Source organism: Misgurnus anguillicaudatus, unplaced genomic scaffold, assembly GCF_027580225.2.
Source record: "Misgurnus anguillicaudatus unplaced genomic scaffold, ASM2758022v2 HiC_scaffold_29, whole genome shotgun sequence".
Classification (NCBI taxonomy): Eukaryota; Metazoa; Chordata; class Actinopteri; order Cypriniformes; family Cobitidae; genus Misgurnus; species Misgurnus anguillicaudatus.
Window position 1 is genome coordinate 3180259 of NW_027395279.1, and position 20280 is coordinate 3200538.

General features: G+C 38.8%; 1 long non-coding RNA gene across 1 annotated transcript; it reads left to right on the top strand.

The window, feature by feature from the left end:
- The first annotated feature begins 4984 nt into the window (after positions 1–4984).
- LOC141362872 (uncharacterized) lies at positions 4985–8113 on the top strand. Its single transcript, XR_012368433.1, has 4 exons — positions 4985–5275; positions 5845–6008; positions 6478–6594; positions 7268–8113. It is a non-coding gene; the product is annotated as an uncharacterized lncRNA (long non-coding RNA).
- Positions 8114–20280: the final 12167 nt, after the last annotated feature.

The following is a 20280-nucleotide window of genomic DNA, read 5'->3' on the forward strand; positions in this document are numbered from 1 at the left end:
TGGGACCCACATAGGTCACCTGTATATGTCTTTTGAATAAGGAAACACATATGGGACACTTTTGGCCAAACCATATGGTTACAACATGGGCAAACACAATTATTCCCATACAGGCTCCTTATATGGGCTAAAAGTGGGACCCACATAGGTCACCTGTATATGTCTTTTGAATAAGGAAACACATATGGGACACTTTTGGCCAAACCATATGGTTACAACATGGGCAAACACAATTATTCCCATACAGGCTCCTTATATGGGCTGATAGTGGGACCCACATAGGTCACCTGTATATGTGTTTTGAATAAGGAAGCACATATGGGACCCTTTTAACCAAACCATATGGGTACAACATGGGCAAACACAATTATCCCCATATAGATTCCTTATATGGGTCCAAAGTGGGACCCACATAGGTCACCTGTATATGTGTTTTGAATAAGGAAACACATATGGGACCCTTTTGGCCAAACCATATGTGTCCAACATGGTCAAACACAATTATTCCCATATAGGTTCCTTATATGGGTCCAAAGTGGGACCCACATAGGTCACCTGTATATGTGTTTTGAATAAGGAAACACATATGGGACCCTTTTGGCCAAACCATATGTGTCCAACATGGTCAAACACAATTATTCCCATATAGGCTCCTTATATGGGCCGAAAGTGGGACCCACGTAGGTCACATGTCTGTGTTTTGAATAAGGAAACACATATGGGGCCCTTTTGGCCAAACCATATGGGTACAACATGGGCAAACACAATTATTCCCATATAGGCTCCTTATATGGGCTGAAAGTGGGACCCACATAGGTCACCTGTATATGTGTTTTGAATAAGGAAACACATATGGAACCCTATTGGCCAAACCATATGGTTACAACATGGACAAACACAAATATTCCCAAATAGGCTCCTTACATGGGCCGAAAGTGGGACCCACATAGGTCACCTGTATATGTCTTTTGAATAAGGAAACACATATGGGGCCCTTTTGGCCAAACCATATGGGTACAACATGGGCAAACACAAATATTCCCATATAGGCTCCTTATATGGGCCGAAAGTGGGACCCACATAGGTCACCTGTATATGTCTTTTGAATAAGGAAACACATATGGGGCCCTTTTGGCTAAACCATATGGGTACAACATGGGCAAACACAATAATTCCCATATAGGCTCCTTTTATGGCCCGAAAGTGGGACCCACATAGGTCACCTGTATATGTCTTTTGAATAAGGAAACGCATATGGGGCCCTTTTGGCCAAACCATATGGGTACAACATGGTCAAACACAATTATTCCCATATAGGCTCCTTATATGGGCCGAAAGTGGGACCCACGTAGGTCACATGTCTGTGTTTTGAATAAGGAAACACATATGGGGCCCTTTTGGCCAAACCATATGGGTACAACATGGGCAAACACAATTATTCCCATATAGGCTCCTTATATGGGCTGAAAGTGGGACCCACATAGGTCACCTGTATATGTGTTTTGAATAAGGAAACACATATGGAACCCTATTGGCCAAACCATATGGTTACAACATGGACAAACACAAATATTCCCAAATAGGCTCCTTACATGGGCCGAAAGTGGGACCCACATAGGTCACCTGTATATGTCTTTTGAATAAGGAAACACATATGGGGCCCTTTTGGCCAAACCATATGGGTACAACATGGGCAAACACAAATATTCCCATATAGGCTCCTTATATGGGCCGAAAGTGGGACCCACATAGGTCACCTGTATATGTCTTTTGAATAAGGAAACACATATGGGGCCCTTTTGGCTAAACCATATGGGTACAACATGGGCAAACACAAATATTCCCATATAGGCTCCTTATATGGGCCGAAAGTGGGACCCACATAGGTCACCTGTATATGTCTTTTGAATAAGGAAACACATATGGGGCCCTTTTGGCCAAACCATATGGGTACAACATGGGCAAACACAAATATTCCCATATAGGCTCCTTATATGGGCCGAAAGTGGGACCCACATAGGTCACCTGTATATGTCTTTTGAATAAGGAAACGCATATGGGGCCCTTTTGGCCAAACCATATGGGTACAACATGGGCAAACACAATTATTCCCATATAGGCTCCTTATATGGCCCGAAAGTGGGACCCACATAGGTCACCTGTATATGTCTTTTGAATAAGAAAACGCATATGGGGCCCTTTTGGCCAAACCATATGGGTACAACATGGGCAAACACAATTATTCCCATATAGGCTTCTTATATGGTTTAGAAGTGGGACCCACATAGGTCACCTGTATATGTGTTTTGAATAAGGAAACACATATGGGACCCTTTGGGCCAAGCCATATGGGTAAAACATGGGCAAACACAATTATTCCCATGTAGGCTTCTTATATGGGTCTGAAGTGGGACCCACATAGGTCATGAGTTTATGGGTTTTGAATGAGGATACACATTTGGGACCCTTTCGGCCAAACCATATGGGTACAACATGGGCAAACACAATAATTCCTATAAAGACTCCTTATATGGGCCCAAAGTGGGACCCACATAGGTCTTGAGTATATGGATTCTAAATAAGGAAACACTTATGGGACCCTTTCTGTCAAATCATATTAGACCAAAATGGGCAAACACAATCAGTCCCATACAAGCTCCCGACATGGACCCCCATATGTAATTGTCATTTCATGCCCTGTTTTAAACAGGGATCCTGAAAGGTTTATGCCTATGTTTTCAGACTGTCTTACTTCACAAACCATGGTGACGCTAAAAGCAAGACATGTAGCCTAATAGTTTATGAAGTCCCAAAGGACTGCAGGATAACTTCTAAGTAAAGACGGCTGCATCAATGTAACAGAAGCCTTGCATTTTTTACCCAAAGCTTGCATGGGTATTAGTGCATTTAAAATGTTATTTGTAATATGATGACAAAACATTGCAAAAATTAGTTAGGTTCAGGCTCAGGTTAAAATTTTCCTGCAAGTCTAAAGCGATCTAACATAATTAGCAAAACTGAGAAAGTGACAGACCATATTCACCGTATTCTGATATCTAGACCAATCAGTTTTCACTGTGGGCAGGCTTACAATCAACCTCTCTCTTCAGCTCAGTAAACCACTGTACAGTAGTTTATTTACAATGTACAGTAAATGACAGAGTGTCCAAAAAAAACACTGGAAAATAATACAATATTTACTTTATTTTTCAAGTACATAAAAGTGTATCTGTGTGTAAACCCTCTGCTTTTAAACAAAACAAAAACATTTGATCCTATCTTTATTTGTTCCTTTTTATCTTATTTTAAATATGTGTAGTTTTTTATAAATATAGGGTCAAAGGAGTTTAAGGTGTCCTTCATAATTGTACATATATTTTATAGCTGTTAAAAGAGCAACCATATTAAAGTAGGCTAATAAACAACATAACACAAAATAATATATAATTTATATTGATGATTTAATTATTTTAAATGTATGTTTTTTTTGCGGGGGCTTGTTGGTGAGCTTCCTTCCCAATCAGTTTTTGTAGGGTGGGATGTCTGAGTGTAATTTTAATAAATTAAACAGTCAAAACTGCACAAAAATCTTTTATTTACATTGTCTCCAATGTTTGCTATACTGAGAGGATTTGTTCATATGTAGAACTGATTTTATGTTTTGATTACTAAGTGAATTATCACCATACACCAAAGGCCTCTATCATGCTCTGGCCAGACCTTCAATACTGAAAGTGTTTAGAATGTTTAGCCAACATTGAGACAAGCTGAGTCATGCTGAGTCCATGAGTTTAGGTCCATGAGAAGAGCATTGAGCAACTAGGCTCTCCTGATTTTGCCAAGTGGTTGATGTCCTCAGGGCAACTTTATGTTGACCCGGGGGTAACATTTCAATCAACCAATCAGATTTCAGAAATAAGTTTACAGTTTGTTTCACCAACTATGAGCCGTTTCTCAATACCAAGTACGCCAAACTCGGACTTGTGTCCTTCGTAGTTCGAACTTGCAAGTTCAGACTCGGAAGAACGAACTCCTGACGCGAAATGCATTCTGGGAAACCTCGCTGTCATAAGTCCACACAAGTCTCCTCTGATGCATCCTCGATAAAATGGGCGGATCAAGAACACATCCGGGGATTTTATGTGAACTTGGGCTTGATGCGAACTTTGAATTGGAACAGTACTTGGGCCGCGACTGATGACGTTTCACAAGTCCACAAGAACGCAAGTACAGACAAGAACGCATATTGAGAAACGGCTATGGTGTGGTGCAGGGGTGGCTGGTTACTTCTCTTGTGAAGGATTCAAAAATTTGTGTTTGGGGTGTCATGTGTGTTGCTCATCATGTCAAAATATGTGTTTGTTGCGTCATGTGAACCATGTGCATCATGCATCGTGCCTGCTGGACACACATCGAAAGGATTTGTAATTAAAGAGGCGCTCACAAAATACTTGCAAGACACTACACTAAATTCATGCCAAACACATGACAGGCTACATGTTGTGATCAGATTTGCATCATGTGCCCTCGATAAAGAAGTCACCACGCGGCCGTCACTGCGTGAATGGCTACTGGATTTTATTTATTTGGGGTCTATGGGCTACAGTTTTCCAAAATATACCCTTATGAAAATTAAATAATTAAATTAAATTAAATGGTTTACTACAGTTTAAACAAAAAAAAAACATACTCTAGTAAAACCATGGTTTTGCCAATAGTAGGCCTAATCAATACCAAAAAACATTTTACTGTACCACAAAAAAACATGCTTAATTTTCGTTAGCTAGGCTGTCTCTTTTTTCAATGGGCTATTATACTTTCATGTAGAAAATTAACCATGGTTTTACTATAGTTAAAACAAAAACAAAAAACATAGTAGAACCATGGTTTTGCTAGTAACCAATACACCAAAAAAAACATGTTTACACTTTTACCACAATAAAACCATGGTAAATTTTCGTAAGGGCTATATGCACATTGTGTTTTGGGGTATATTTATGCAGATACAGGCCCATACAAATTCTAAACCGTAGACATTGTGTGTGTGTGTTTGTGTGTGTGTACGTGTATTGCAATAAACTCGAATTATATGTGTATCCTACAGAAAATGCAGTATTAATGCTAAAAAGTGATTTGTCCTGCATCATCACTATGTTGTATTCGTTTAAAAAAACGGCGCCAAGAAAGAAAGGACATGCGCATTGTTTTCCTGAGCCAGTTAACGTAGAGCTGGTACATTGCTGTCTTCACTGGAGTGCTGCAAGCTCGAAGTGTGGTGAGTAGATCTGTTTTATTACAATATATGACATTAAACTGTTGATAAAAAGTATATTCAAGTAGTCAAACATTAAAATATTCTTGGATGTTATTCTAAATCAGTGGCGAAGCTCGCCGGGATAACGTTTGGTGAATGCGTACGGTCGAGGTTGCGAAAATCAACCTTGTGTTTAAATTGTTAGAGTTTTAAAACATTACATTTACTCTGTTAACGTAACATTTACTTAAGAAGCGCTTTAGGATAACAGTTATAGTGGGTATTTTTACTTTTACTCGTAACTCGATGATATTTCTATTGACATGCCCTCAGTTTTGCACGACGCACTTTATTTTAATGCAGTACGAAATGCGAACTTCAGATTATTATTATTATTTCATAATTTGCCGAAGCATTTGATTTGTGAATGAATGACTCTTTTGAACGAGTCGGTTCTTCACAAAATATTGCAAATGAATTACTGTTTTGTACCGGGTCGATTCTAAACTAGCTATTGATTGAACGGTTTGAATCAGTTTTAATGATTTGTTCCGTTTGCTGCAAGATCTGAATCATCTGTACATCTGCAGGCTGCAGCACTTCTCGCTCGTAACGTGAAACTTAAAAACACGCCAAGGAGTGGATGCAAGTGAACTATCAATCTACTGAAACAGAAGCGGGAAATGTATTCGAAGACGAAAATGCTCGCGCGACCTGTGCGTCAGACCCGGATAAACGCACGCGAGCTGACAAAGTAAGTTAATGCGCTTTCAGAAATGTTCACTTGAATCACAGCAGGAAGAAAATCCATCGACGATTGGCGTCTGATTCGCTCTAAAAAGTAATGTTTGTTCAGATGTGAGTGCTTTTTGTGACACATTAGTTTGATAATATTAGATAACACGAATTACTGTATTTTTACTCAAGTAAAATATTGACTGCTGTCCCCTCCTATGGAAATCACGTTTTCGTTTGGCTGCATCTAGTAAGAGCACTATTTTGTTTGCTCAGTTTGATCACTGATATCTATTACAAGTTTTAATGTCATTTTGGATGTAGGGAAGCAATTAGGTGCAGCGTTATAACAAGACTGTTGACTTCTATGCCTACCTTTACATGAATTTTTTTTTAGCGTACATACTGTATAGTATAGACTTGGTTAGTGAACTTTAACAGTAGCTGTTAACTCATATAATTTTGTCATTTTTATGGATTTTTTTCAGATCCTGAGTAGCTGTTATTCAACATAAACACATTTCCGCACACATGAAGATGGATGACGATAGTTCATCTTAAAATGAAACTTATGTTTATCAGCTTACCCCCAGGCCATCCAAGAGGTAGGTGACTTTGTTTCTTCAGTAGAACACAAATGTAGATTTTTAACTCCAACAGTTTCAGTCTGTCAGTTGTATAAGTGGATGGTAACAAAAACCGAAAGAGAAAAAAAACATGCACAGACAAATCCAAATAAAACCCTGCAGCTCGTGACGACACATCCGTGTCCTACTTAAGACACAAAACCTTCGGTTTGTGCGAGAAACCGAACAGTATTTATATCATTTTTTACCTCTAATACAACATTATCCCCAGAGAAACGGCAGCCCCTACGCCCTCATTCTGTGCACCCGATACAGTAGGTGGCAGTATGCACCTATGAAGTTGTTTTGCAACCCGCTATTAAACATTAGATGAATAAGAAGGTGATGTGTGAATGCGCGTGTTTCATTTTAAGATGAACTATCGCTATAAACAGGCCCATTGGCTGCCTACATATTATAATAAGCTGTTTTAAATTTCAAATGTTCAATGCCTTATTGCACCGAGCACAACCCGAACATAATTTCTAAATATCTATCCGAACCCGGCCCGTCGGGTACCGTCGGGTCCCGCTGGCTCGGTTCGAGTATCCATCCTTTAATACCTACTGTATGCCAAAGACTGTCATTGTAAAAAGTACAAATGTGCCATTTTTAATATTTCTTTATCTTAAAAATGTATTTGGTTTTACAGATGCTCTTAAGAACAACGCCCTGATGTCCAAGGTCAACCAGCAAGAAGCTGAGAAGGCACTGCCAAAATGGTTTACTGGGGCAAGGGACAGAGGAGGACAGAGAGCATCAAGAATGCAGAAAAGGATGTCTGTTTGAGAAAGGTTAAAACTACAGTTGTTGATTTGAACTGTTGTAGTTCTTTAATTTTTCTTAAAGGAAAACACAATCATTTTTCAATATTTACCATGTTCTTCCCTCAACTTAGATGAATTAATACAAACCTCTCTTTTCTCAATGTGTGCACTTAAAGGTGGGGTGCACAATTTCTAAAAAAAAACGTTTTGGAAAAGGGAGACAGGCCGACTATCAAAACACACTTGTAGCCAATTAGCAGCATGTCTACTAAATGACATCGTTGCCTGGGTTGCATATGTGTGGGGCGGGTCTATCAAAAGAAGGTCCAGATTCTATTAGGGTAAGGGTGTGTTTGTTTAGATGATTTCAAATATCAACATTGGCTTTCATGCACCCTGCCTTTATTTGTTGTAAAGTGTGGCGTGAATGTGTTAGCATTTAGCCAAGCACCATTCATTCATTAGGATCCAAACAGGGATGAATTTAATAGCCACCAAACACTTCCATGTTTTCCCTATTCAAAGACTGTTACATGAGTAGTTACACGAGGAAGTATGGTAAAAAATATAACTATATTGTATGGCGGAAGAGCACTTAGTTTGTAGCACTCGACCTTGGGCACAGTAACATCATCACTCCTGACTACTCCCCCTCTTGCTTAAACTACAGTCAACATAACCAACACGCCTGTACTAATGTTAGTACATTGAGCAGACTCTGCGAAATATCAAGTTAACCTCTTACACTCTGAGGCTATTTTGGGGATTTTCGCCTGGATTTGGCCTACCCAATTTCAAAAGCTTTTCATACCCACAAGCAGAGGTGCACATACAAAAGTTTGGTATCATTTTACAGGAAACCCTCTGAAATTACATAAAACACTGTTAAAAGTGCTCAACATGGTTGTATGTGTTGTCAGTCCTCTAATAAACACAAAAATAAATAGGCGCTTTTTGATGTTTTTTTTCTAAAGTCTGTATTTAAAAGTGTATAACTCTGGCCCTGAGTGGGAACGAAACCTGCAGACAGTTTTATTTGATTCCAGCAATTGCCAGCTTACAGAGGAAAAAGGAATTTTTTCTCTATCATAATAAATGCAAAAGTTATTTTACTCCAACTGATGGGAGGAATAATACGCTTATGGAGTACAATTTGTGCCAAAAAACATTTGAAGTGCTCCCATAACCACATACAGTGGAATAAATGCAATTGCTTTATATCATTTTGCAGAAAACCCTTTGAAGTTACATGAAAAGCTGCTGTTTGTGACAAATATTGTTATTTATGTGGTTTTTCATATGATAAAACACCAAATTTTCTTTTTTTATGTTGTAAATACTGCCTCTGATAGTGTATAACTCTGGTTCTGGGTGCTCTAGCAGACTGCAGACAGTTCTGGTTGTTAAAAGCAGCAGACAGTAAACACCCAAAAAAAGAATGAACTCTTTAGCATGTCGCATTCAAAAGTTATTCTCATTTTACTGAAGTGTGCGAAAATACATTTTTCATATAAATATTAATTTTTTGTTTTGCACATATAATAAAAAGCAAGGGATTATTCATGCACACAACCAAAGAAAATGCTGTGAATGGACTCATTTTTTAGAGTAGGACCTAAGAGAAAAGATGGTGTATCATTTGTGGCTATCTGTGCTATCTGAGGCAGTCCACACTCAATTATCCCATATGTTTACAAAAGACGATTTTTTACATCATTATTCATTCGACGATTGTAGGATATGTGATAATAATAGGACAAAAATAACACTGCAGCCTTATTCCTGAGAGTGAGAGCTTTCATTTGATATAAGACTTGCCCATGTTTGTCATACTTGAAAAATATGAAATATGTGAATATTAAATGATATTAAAAATTATGGGGGGGTGATAGTGTAAATTAAGTGTAACTAACTTTCTTACAGTGAAACATATCTCAAAGTGATGCATATCTGCAGAAAGTAGAGAGTCTAAGCTTTCAAACAGTATCTCATATGTGGTACTGGGTCCATGACAGACCATTAAAAATTAAAGGAATATTTTATATTAAGTCAAAATAAGATAATTCTGGACCCGGTACAGGGTCCACAGAGTCAAACAAGTTAAGTTTCAGTGTACGCATTGAGAAAAGAGAGATATGTATTTATTCGGCTAAGTTGATGGAAGAACATAGTAAAATATTGAAAAACTGTGTTTGTAATTATCTTACTTTCATTTACTTTTAAGGGCCCCATTTCAATAATTTTTTAAAGGGGCCATGGCATGAAAATCTGACTTTTTCCATGTTTAAGTACTACAATTGGGTCCCCAGTGCTTCTATCAACCTAGAAAATGTGAAAAAGATCAACCCAGTAACTTCCATTCTCTGCAAGCATGTGAAAAAATAGGTAGTTGAAATTTGGCTCTCCTTATGATGTCAGAAGGAGCTCTTATTATAATAATACCACACCTTAATCTGCACTATCCAACCACAGCACTGCCATTTAGTGCAGAGAGGGAGAGACAGAGAAAAAAAGTCACAGCACAATTAAGTTTCAATTTCAACAAACCACCATCATTGTTGTCAGTGTTTGAATTTCATCAGCTCATTTGCATTTTAAAGTAGGGATGCACCGAAATGAAAATTCTTGGCCAAAACCGAAAAAAGGAAACCAAGGCCGAAAAACCGAAACACCGAAAGAAATTATTATGCCAATTATAAGTACAATTGCATTTATGGCTATCACTGTGTACTAACTTTACTAGGGGTGTGTGATGGATAAAAAAAACCTCACAGTTCGGATCACATTACAGTTTTTGAGGCACAGATCAGATTATTTTTCGGATCAGCAAAAAGCAGGTGGGAAAAAATCTAATAAACAATAAAGAAATTGCAAACATTTACAAAAAAGAACAAAGTTGTACATTAATAAGGTCTGAAATTAGCATTAGGTACAGAAATCAAATTAAATGAATCATAACACAATAAATTAAATGTATTATTATTTTTAGAGCTATTTGTCTCTTTGTCATGGGTTGTTTGATTAACATTAATGACACAGACTTAAGTAGGTTAATCTGACTGTAATCTATACATACACTTAAGACATAAACAAATGTTTTTATTAGAAAAAGAATACTGTGGAGATCATTTTGTTTATATGTGCCCTGTCAATAACAGAGAGATTTTATGTTTGCTTGTTTTTTTTTTTAAACGCGTTTCTCTCGTATGTGCACTATTAAACGCGCGCACACATAGAGAACGAGGGTGGATCCCAAACAGTGCAACAGTCGCTCCACATAAAAACGTTACGTTGTGTTACGTTGTGTTTCGTTGCTTTATTCGCCGAATGTATGTTAATGGATTACAGTATGAGACATATTAGCGCGACTCTCTCTAAAGTTTACACATCAAGATATGCTTAATCTTTGCAGACGCGTGCAAACAGCTCGACCGTGAGTGAAACCTGCTTGAGCACGAAGGGGAGGGGTGGGAGACGACTGATCACCGTGAGTGAAACCCAAGCGCTAGTGCACGGATGGGAGGGGCGCAGTTAACATTCATTTTCGGTTGACTTTTTCGGCTGGATTTTTTATTTCGGCCCGAAACAGATAATGCCATTTTCGACCGAAAATTTCGGCGACCGAAATTTCGGTGCACCCCTATTTTAAAGGTCACACCCAAAACAGCACATTTTTGCACACACCTACAAAGTCGCTATTTTAACATGCTATAATAAATTATTTATATGGTATTTTGAGCTAAAACTTCACATTTGTGCTCTGGGGACACCAAAGATTTATTTGACATCTTAAAAAGGTCTTGTGAAATGGCCCCTTTAAGATGTAAAATAAATCTTTGGTGTCTCCAGAGTACATATATGAAACTCTAGCTCAAAATATCGTATATATAGATAATTTGTTATAGCAAGTTGAAATTGCCACTTTGTAGGTCCAAGCAAAACTGCGTCCTTTAAACGTGTCCTTTAAAATGCAAACACAGATCACAATGATGGTGGTTTGTTGAAATTGAAACTCAGTTGTTCTGTCAATTATTTTTTCTCACTCTCTGCACTAAATGGCAGTGCCATGTTTGGATAGTGCAGATTAAGGAGTGTTATTATTATAATAATATCCCCTTCTGATATCACAAGGGAAGCCACATTTATATTACATATTTTTGACATGCTTGCAGCGAACATTTTACCAGGTTTTCATGCTATGGGCCCTTTAAATATAATTTTTTTTCTAATTGTATTCGCAATATACTTATCAAAGTACATACCTCCTTATACTATATATGGTGGCAAGAAAAAGTATGTGAATCTTTTAGATTTTCATACTTTTTTTTATAATTTTTTTCATAAAATGTGATCTGATCTCCATCTAACATAATGTGTCTAAAAAATAACACAACTTCTGATCTTTTATGTCTTTATTGAACACACTTAGTGGCCAACCACATCAAACGTGTTTATGGAAGTTGCAGGCGCCTTTTTTTGAATGATATTTTTTGGGCAGGGAGCGTTTGCGTGCTGTTTATGCGTGCCGAACGGCTTGCGGTTTTTGCTGCCAGTCGCAGCACTCGCTTTTGAAGGAGCGCTGAGAGCGGAAAAGCGCACGACGTCATTCGCGTCTTTCCATTTTCCAATCGAATGAGGGGAGAGGCAGGCCTTACGGTGTGGTGAGGGAAGTTTACAGTGCTTTGAAGAACCGGACTCTCTCACTCTCTCCTGCGTGTTTGTGCACCTCTCACCCTCAAACAAGGTCACAGTAAACGCCCTCTTTTTAAAGTTTCTGCTAATATGACAGTTAACAGCAAAAGAGCGCTCACGCTTCAATATTTGGACGTCTCATCTGTATGCCGTTCTTCAAGTCAATCCATAAAATCTCTATTGTGTTGAGGTCTGGGCTTTGACTTGGCCACTCCAAAAGGCGGATTTTGTTTTTCTGAAGCCATTCTCCTCTGGACTTGCTCCGGTGTTTTGGGTCTTTGTCCTGTTGCATCACCCAGACATTCCTCCTACAGACATTAACACATTATCCTGAAGAATTGTCTGATAAACTTGGGAATTTATCTTCCCCTCAATGATTGCAAGCTGGCCATACCCTGATGCAGCAAAGCAGGCCCAAATCAACAGGTCTTCTCCATAATACTTTACAGTTGGGATGATGTTTTCATAATGATATTGCGTGCCCTTTCTATGCCAGATGTAGTGCTGTGTGTTTTTCCAAATAGTTCAATCTTCGTTTCATTAGTCCACAAAACATTTTGCCAAATACCACTGTTGGAATGTCAATTTGTTCTTTTGCAAATTTCAGGCGTGCAGCAATGTTCTTTTTAGTACTGTAATTAGTGACTTCCTTTGGTGTCCTGCCGTGAATACACTGCTTGTTCAGTGTTTTACGTGTTGTAGACTCAAATACAGAGAGTTCCAATAATGCCTTCAAATCTTTGCCTGTCATTCTGGGTTGTTTCTATACCTCATTAAAGGAATAGTCTACTCATTTTCAATATTAAAATATGTTATTACCTTAACTAAGAATTGTTGATACATCCCTCTATCATCTGTGTGCGTGCACGTAAGCGCTGGAGCACGCTGCGACACTTCGATAGCATTTAGCTTAGCCCCATTCATTCAATGGTACCATTTAGAGATAAAGTTAGAAGTGACCAAACACATCAACGTTTTTCCTATTTAAGACGAGTAGTTAAACGAGCAAGTTTGGTGGTACAAAATAAAACGTAGCGCTTTTCTAAGCGGATTTAAAAGAGTAACTATATTTTATGGCGTAATAGCACTTTTGGGAGTACTTCGACTCGCCTGAAAAGTCCGCTCCCCTTCTCACTCTCATAATGGGAGAGGGAGGGTGTTACTGCGCCGAGTCGAAGTACTCCCAAAAGTGCTATTACGCCATAAAATATAGTTCCTCTTTTAAATCCGCTTAGAAAAGCGCTACGTTTTATTTTGTACCACCAAACTTGCTCGTATAACTACTCGTCTTAAATAGGAAAAAGTTAATGTGTTTGGTCACTTCTAACTTTATCTCTAAATGGTACCATTGAATGAATGGGGCTAAGCTAAATGCTATCGAAGCGTCGCAGCGCGCTCCAGCGCTTACGTGCACGCACACAGATGATAGAGGGATGTATCAACAATTCTTAGTTAAGGTAATAACATATTTTAATATTGAAAATGAGTAGACTATTCCTTTAATGAGTCTTCGTGGTGCTCTTAGTGTCATTTTGACTGGGTGTCCATCTCTTGGTAGAGTAGCAACAGTCCCAAAGCATCTCCATTTGTAGATTGTATGTCTGTAGACTGGTGAATTTCTACAGTCTTTGACATAACTTTTAACCCTTTCGAGCTCCATGTAAAGCAACAATTCTTGATTAAAGCTCTTTTGATAGCTCTTTTTGGTGAGGCATGGCCCATATAAAAAATGAACTCCAAAAGTAAACTTTAAAGTAGCTGTAGTCCACACCTCCAAATACATTATCTTAAAGAGACTCCAGGTGTGATAAAACCTGACTCCATTTTGCTTTTTCGAGGTCTCGTTCGCTTAAAAGTTCACATACTTTTTTCACAGGCACTATGAGTTTTTAGGTTGTTCTTAAATAATTCTGTTCTTTCATGTCTTTATTGTTTTGTTTTTTTAGAACCATTATGTTTGTCAATACCCTTGACTTGATGAAGACCAGATCACATTTTATGACAAATTTATTTAGAAAGCTATGAAATTCCAAAAGGTTAATATACTTTATCTTGTTACTGTATTTCTTGAAGGACATACTTCTTTTCAAAACACTCAAGACTCTAAAAGGTTCTAAAATAGTTTTGTGCCATTGTAACAAATGTGGCATGATGGTTAGTTAAATAAAAATGGAATTTGAAAGGATTTCAGTGTCACTGTGTGCTTTACTTCTTTCTGCCCTGTTAATACAGGGCGTCATCACACTCCTCTCATTACAATACGCTAACTGGATAACACTGGATATGTCTTATTGAATATGCAGTTTACTAAAATAATGTATTTACCTGCAACAAATTAATTACAGCCTAACTATAGTTATTGTATTTACTAGCTGCTGACCTAGGATTTATAGTTATAATTTTAAAGAAATCTATATTTTGCTGTACCTTTTGTTGTGAATTGTGTCTTTTGGGGTATTTTTTGCCTAAATATAGTCAAGGGGGTTGTATGATTCTTTGGTTCACAACTTCCTATTCTGAAAGTTTGATCAATTCTGCAACAAATGTATTTATGGTAACAGACTCAAAAAGTTTTTCTTGTGTAGTTTAATGCAAGTTCAGACTAACATTTTAATTTTTTTGGTTTAACCTCTGCCACAGCTTTTCAAAGCTGAAACTCATGTAGATGTAGCAGAAACGCGTACAATCCCACCAGCAACCCAGATTTTAGATCAGGTAGTCTTCGTGTAGCACCCATTTAGAGCTGTAAGATGGGTCCCAGATGGGTTTTGCTTATGTTGTACATTTGGGAACTACCTTAAAACCGAGTAAAATCCTGCATATAACCTACATGGGCAATTGACAAGGGGCAAACATGGAACCCACGGACAATCTCACTTACAACCCATATTTCATGACCATGTTGTCCCTATGTAGTACCCACATAAAACTTAAATCTGGGCCCAACATGGGCATTATGCATATTGCCCAATTGGGGCCCACCAAACACCCAGTGAAATCCTGCAGATAACCTACATGGGTAATTGACAAGGGGCAAACATGGAACCCGCGGACAATCCCACTTACAACCCATATTTCATGACCATGTTGTCCCCATGTAGTACCCACATAAAACTCAAATCTGGGCCCAACATGGGCATTATGCATATTGCTCAATTGGGGCCCACCAAACACCCAGTGGAATCCTACAGATAACCTACATGGGTAATTGACAAGGGGCAAACATGGAACCCGCGGACAATCCCACTTACAACCCATTTTTCATGACCATGTTGTCCCTATGTAGTACCCACATAAAACTCAAATCTGGGCCCAACATGGGCATTATGCATATTGCCCAATTGGGTCCCACCAAACACCCAGTGGAATCCTACAGATAACCTACATGGGTAATTGACAAGGGGCAAATATGGAACCCGCGGACAATCCCACTTACAACCCATATTTCATGACCATGTTGTCCCCATGTAGTACCCACATAAAACTCAAATCTGGGCCCAACATGGGCATTATGCATATTGCCCAATTGGGGCCCACCAAACACCCAGTGGAATCCTACAGATAACCTACATGGGTAATTGACAAGGGGCAAACATGGAACCCGCGGACAATCCCACTTACAACCCATATTTCATGACCATGTTGTCCCTATGTAGTACCCACATAAAACTCAAATCTGGGCCCAACATGGGCATTATGCATATTGCCCAATTGGGGCCCACCAAACACCCAGTGGAATCCTACAGATAACCCACATGGGTAATTGACAAGGGGCAAATATGGAACCCGTGGACAATCCCACTTACAACCCATACTTCATGACCATGTTGTCCCTATGTAGTACCCATATAAAACTCAAATCTGGGCCCAATATGGGTGTCGTGCATGTTGCCCAGGTGGGGCCCACCTAGTAGCAAGTGCAATCCTGCATGAAATCCATGTGGGCAACTGGCATGAGGCCATTATGGAACCCGCGGACAATCCTATATAGGGCCCATTTTTCAGCCCAGTTCATACCCATATGGGCCCTATATACAAATGTTGGCTGGGGATTACTGTACTGCATTACTGCAAACACTGATGATCACACATAACTGAATTATACTGAGATAGTAATTAATTTACTGTATAACATTTAGATAATAATAATTAATCAGATACTTACAGTTTAAGCGGCTTTGACATTTGTAAAACATTCTGTCATTTGTCGTTGTTAGGAACATTGGTAAAATGGCAACAATGATGATGATTCCTAAAAATAGAAGAGAAATTATATTAACATAAATGTTGACTATTAATATAAAATATCAACAGATTCACATCATATTCAGTTTCTGTGTATAATAAGTGTTTTAAACATAAAAACGAATCCATCATCAGCTGTGTCCCTCTCATCACCACTGTGTCATAATCTGTGTCTGTCATGCACGACCTGCATCTCTACTACATACTGCACACTACATACATTTATTGTCATGATAACAAAATATTTAATAATTTATATATTAAATAATTGTAATTGAATATTACAATGTTGTCCAAGTTTACAATTCTGTATGTATATTAGCCGGTATATGTACACCATATGCTTGTATGCTGAGTCTTGAGTGTTACACAAAAAAAATGAATTGGTTTTATAAATGTTTCTATGAAGAATCAACATATATTTGACCTGATCATCATCTTAAGTCACTTTTACCCAGAAACATTATTTGAGTTTTTCTGCAATAAAGTTAAATGAAAGCTATATTTACTGTACAGTATATTATTGTTACTATTGTTTGCTGAGATAAAATCACTTAAACATTGACTGTCAAGAACCATTGTTCTTAAGAATAATATTGGTTGTTTACTTCATTGACATCTTCCTACAGATAGGAGACTGATGGTTTATTACGTGAGAGATGAGACATTTACATAACCTCTGGCCATGTTTCTTCTAGTGCTATACTTTATAGAGAAGTGAAACAGGAATACAGTCAGCAGAAAAACAGACCTTTAAGCCTGTAATACACTGCAGGATTTTTGAACTCCTAACGACAACCATGTAGACTGTACCATGATGACATGGAAGCTTCGGCGTCTGCGTCACACGTTAGCGCAACGTCACCAGCATGTGCCAGTGGTAAATGATTACCAGCAGCAAACACACTGTGTCATGCTGAACTTCTGACACTGTCAGTAAACTATCGTAGGCTATCTTTGGACGCAAGACCAGGAAAACAGCCGTCTTTGAACCTCTCTCACTGTACGACATAGGCCACAGATGAAGAGCCACGATCACAGAAATCGATTGTTTCACAATGGCAATCTTTCGTCTGGGACAGCCAATAATTGTAAAGCGTATCCCGGGCTTTAGTTTAACTGCACTATAAAGATGCTTGTGAGATGTGGCAGATGATTCAAAATAAAACGGACTATAAACTGAAGATGCAGATGATTTAATCTGCCAGTAATTCTCTCCCTAATGAATTGAACATTCAAGATCGCAAATATTAAGAGCCTCCATCACAAAAACTCCAAAATTATTGCCACACATAAGTCAACTCTCTCTAAGCTGCTGATCCAGACCTAATCTCAGGATGCATTTTAAAAACATGCAGTTCACTGACTGCTGTGTTTATGTCACAGGTCGGAGCAAACCACAGGTGTTGTGAGTCTCGCCCCTCCCTAGTTTCCACCTCGATGAGGTCCCAAGAGCACCCCACTGACCAGACACACAGAGAGCATAAGTAAAGTTTAAAATTAGTTTTAATTTATTTAAAAAGGTAAGTAAGAAGGGGGAGGGGAAGGGGCTAAAATCCAACTCTCAGGCCAGAGAGTAAGCAGTCTCGAGTCACTCGGACTCCATCGCGGGAAATCTCAGGTGGGTCCTTCAATCCTCTTTTCTTGGGTGTACAGGTGAGTATACAAAAGGGCAACAGGGTCTTCACTTGAGTGTACAGGTGAGTGTACAATACGATGCGCTGGCTTTAGCTTTGGGCATACGGTGAGTATCTAGAAGGGCAACTGGGTCTTTACGTGGGCATACAGGTGAGTATACAAAGGGCAACTGGGTCTTCACTTGGGTGTACAGGTGAGTATACAATACGATGCGCTTGCTTTAGCTTTGAGCATACGGTGAGTATACAGAAGGGCAGGGAATGGATATAACTCACAGATCTTCAGGGAGGTGGACATCAGGCTTCGCCTTTTCTGAATCTTGGAGAGGCTGAGGGGGGATCCTGGCTCACCCACAACTCCTTTCCACGGTGGGGCCTCTCTTGCACTGTGCCACAACTCACAAAAAGGCTCACTGGTCTTGCACACTCATAAGGTCATGCTATCACAATGGTAATTTTTGGGGTACTCACACGTTTGTTGACACGAGGTCTCTTCCTCTTTCTTTCAGGTACTGGGTAACAACACAGCTCACCATGAGATCTCTCTCTTAAGGCAGACTCCTTCAACAGCACTTCCGGTAAGTCTTCCTGTTTACACTCCCTTCAAAGTTTGTCACACATTCCCTTAGGACTTTTCAACGGTAGATATCAATATATGTGTACTTAGCCCAGTCTCATATGCCTGCCAAATCCTTGATTTCTCTTCGCCCAAACAACAATATCCGTAACACTTCTGTTCTCTTCACTCACCCAAGCACCTTGTCTCACCCGCCGTATCGGCTAGAATAAACTTTATACTCCTCCTCTTCTTCCGATTGCCCAATCCGTGATCGCCACACTCATCTGCACACCTGCGATCAGTCAAGCCCTAATTTTGTTTGCCCGGAGTTCCCGGAAGTGGCTGGTGTTCGGGGATTACGGTCTGGGCAGAACTGATCTCCATCACTCCATCACTCCGTGACATTTACTGACATTTTTAACACCTTATTAAAAAGCTCAACTGTACCATTGTGCTTCAAAAATCCCACTATTGTCCCTGTACAGATGGAAAACAATGTGATCTGTCTCAATGACTATAACCGTGTTGCATTAACCCCCATTTCAATGAAATGCTTTGAGAAATTATTTTTGCAATACATAAAGAAAATAATCCAAGACACCACAGATCCACAGTAGTTTACTGAACACCACAATACATCCACAGAAGATACAATACTACACACACTTCATACCACACTGACCCACCTGGACAATAAAAACTGTTACTGTATGTGAGGCTATTATTAATGGATTACCAACCAATCTGATTTTTTTCACAAACAGACTGACAGTGTTTGTGGATTGACAGTAAAACCTTCTCTTCACTAAACCACAATACAAACACTTCACAGGGAAGAGTTTTGAACTCAGTGCTGTGTACACATGACTGTGTGGCCATTCACACCTTCAGCACTATAACAAAGAGTATAGAAGTACAAGAGGGGAAACTCAATAGAACGTTCCATTGCAACACCAGCGCCCAGCAGCAGCCCCACGAATCCGCCATTTTGGAATGAAAGCGAATCGGGAGTCAACTAGAAGTGATGGCAATATCAGCTACTTTGTACATTAAAAGATCAAATTCAAACTGAATGATGATAACACAGAATAACATACAATCAGACCAGTGATCATTAATCCCTTTTTACAGCTTATTTTCAGATATTTAGACAAGTCTTCCACTTTTATATAGGCTAATTTTACACATAGATACAAACCGACATAAACTCATCCACACATAATATTTTGGCTCCATATACATACACATATACATCTGAATTGCTCGAAATGGATTAAGTAAAAAAAAACACAGCCACTGTCCAAAAGTGGCAATTATACTGTAAGATAACAGACAGAACAATGCATCATGTTCTATAAGATTATAATGTTTGTAGTGGGATCCAGGGGATTAATATGTACAAAATATATTTCATACCTAGTGGAGTTGGTAACTAATAATAGTAGTAAATGTGTAAAGTAGCATAAAATAGAATTACATAATAAAGCAAGAACTACCTCAAATGTGTATCTATTTAATGATTGGATTCCACAACTGATAACAACAACAAATCAACACATACATACAAGACAAAAATATAGCGTACAGCGTCAGTTCAGGCAGGCCACGTAGTCAAGCGACGCTATCAGCTGATTGTCAAACCTAACCAGTATCAGCTGATCCGATTCCTATGCATCAATTGGTCCCTTTCAAACAGGGTGCCTTATTTAAATGGATTTTCAGTCTGTCTGCTTGGCTGCTTCCACTGCTTTGCTTGCAAAAGCGC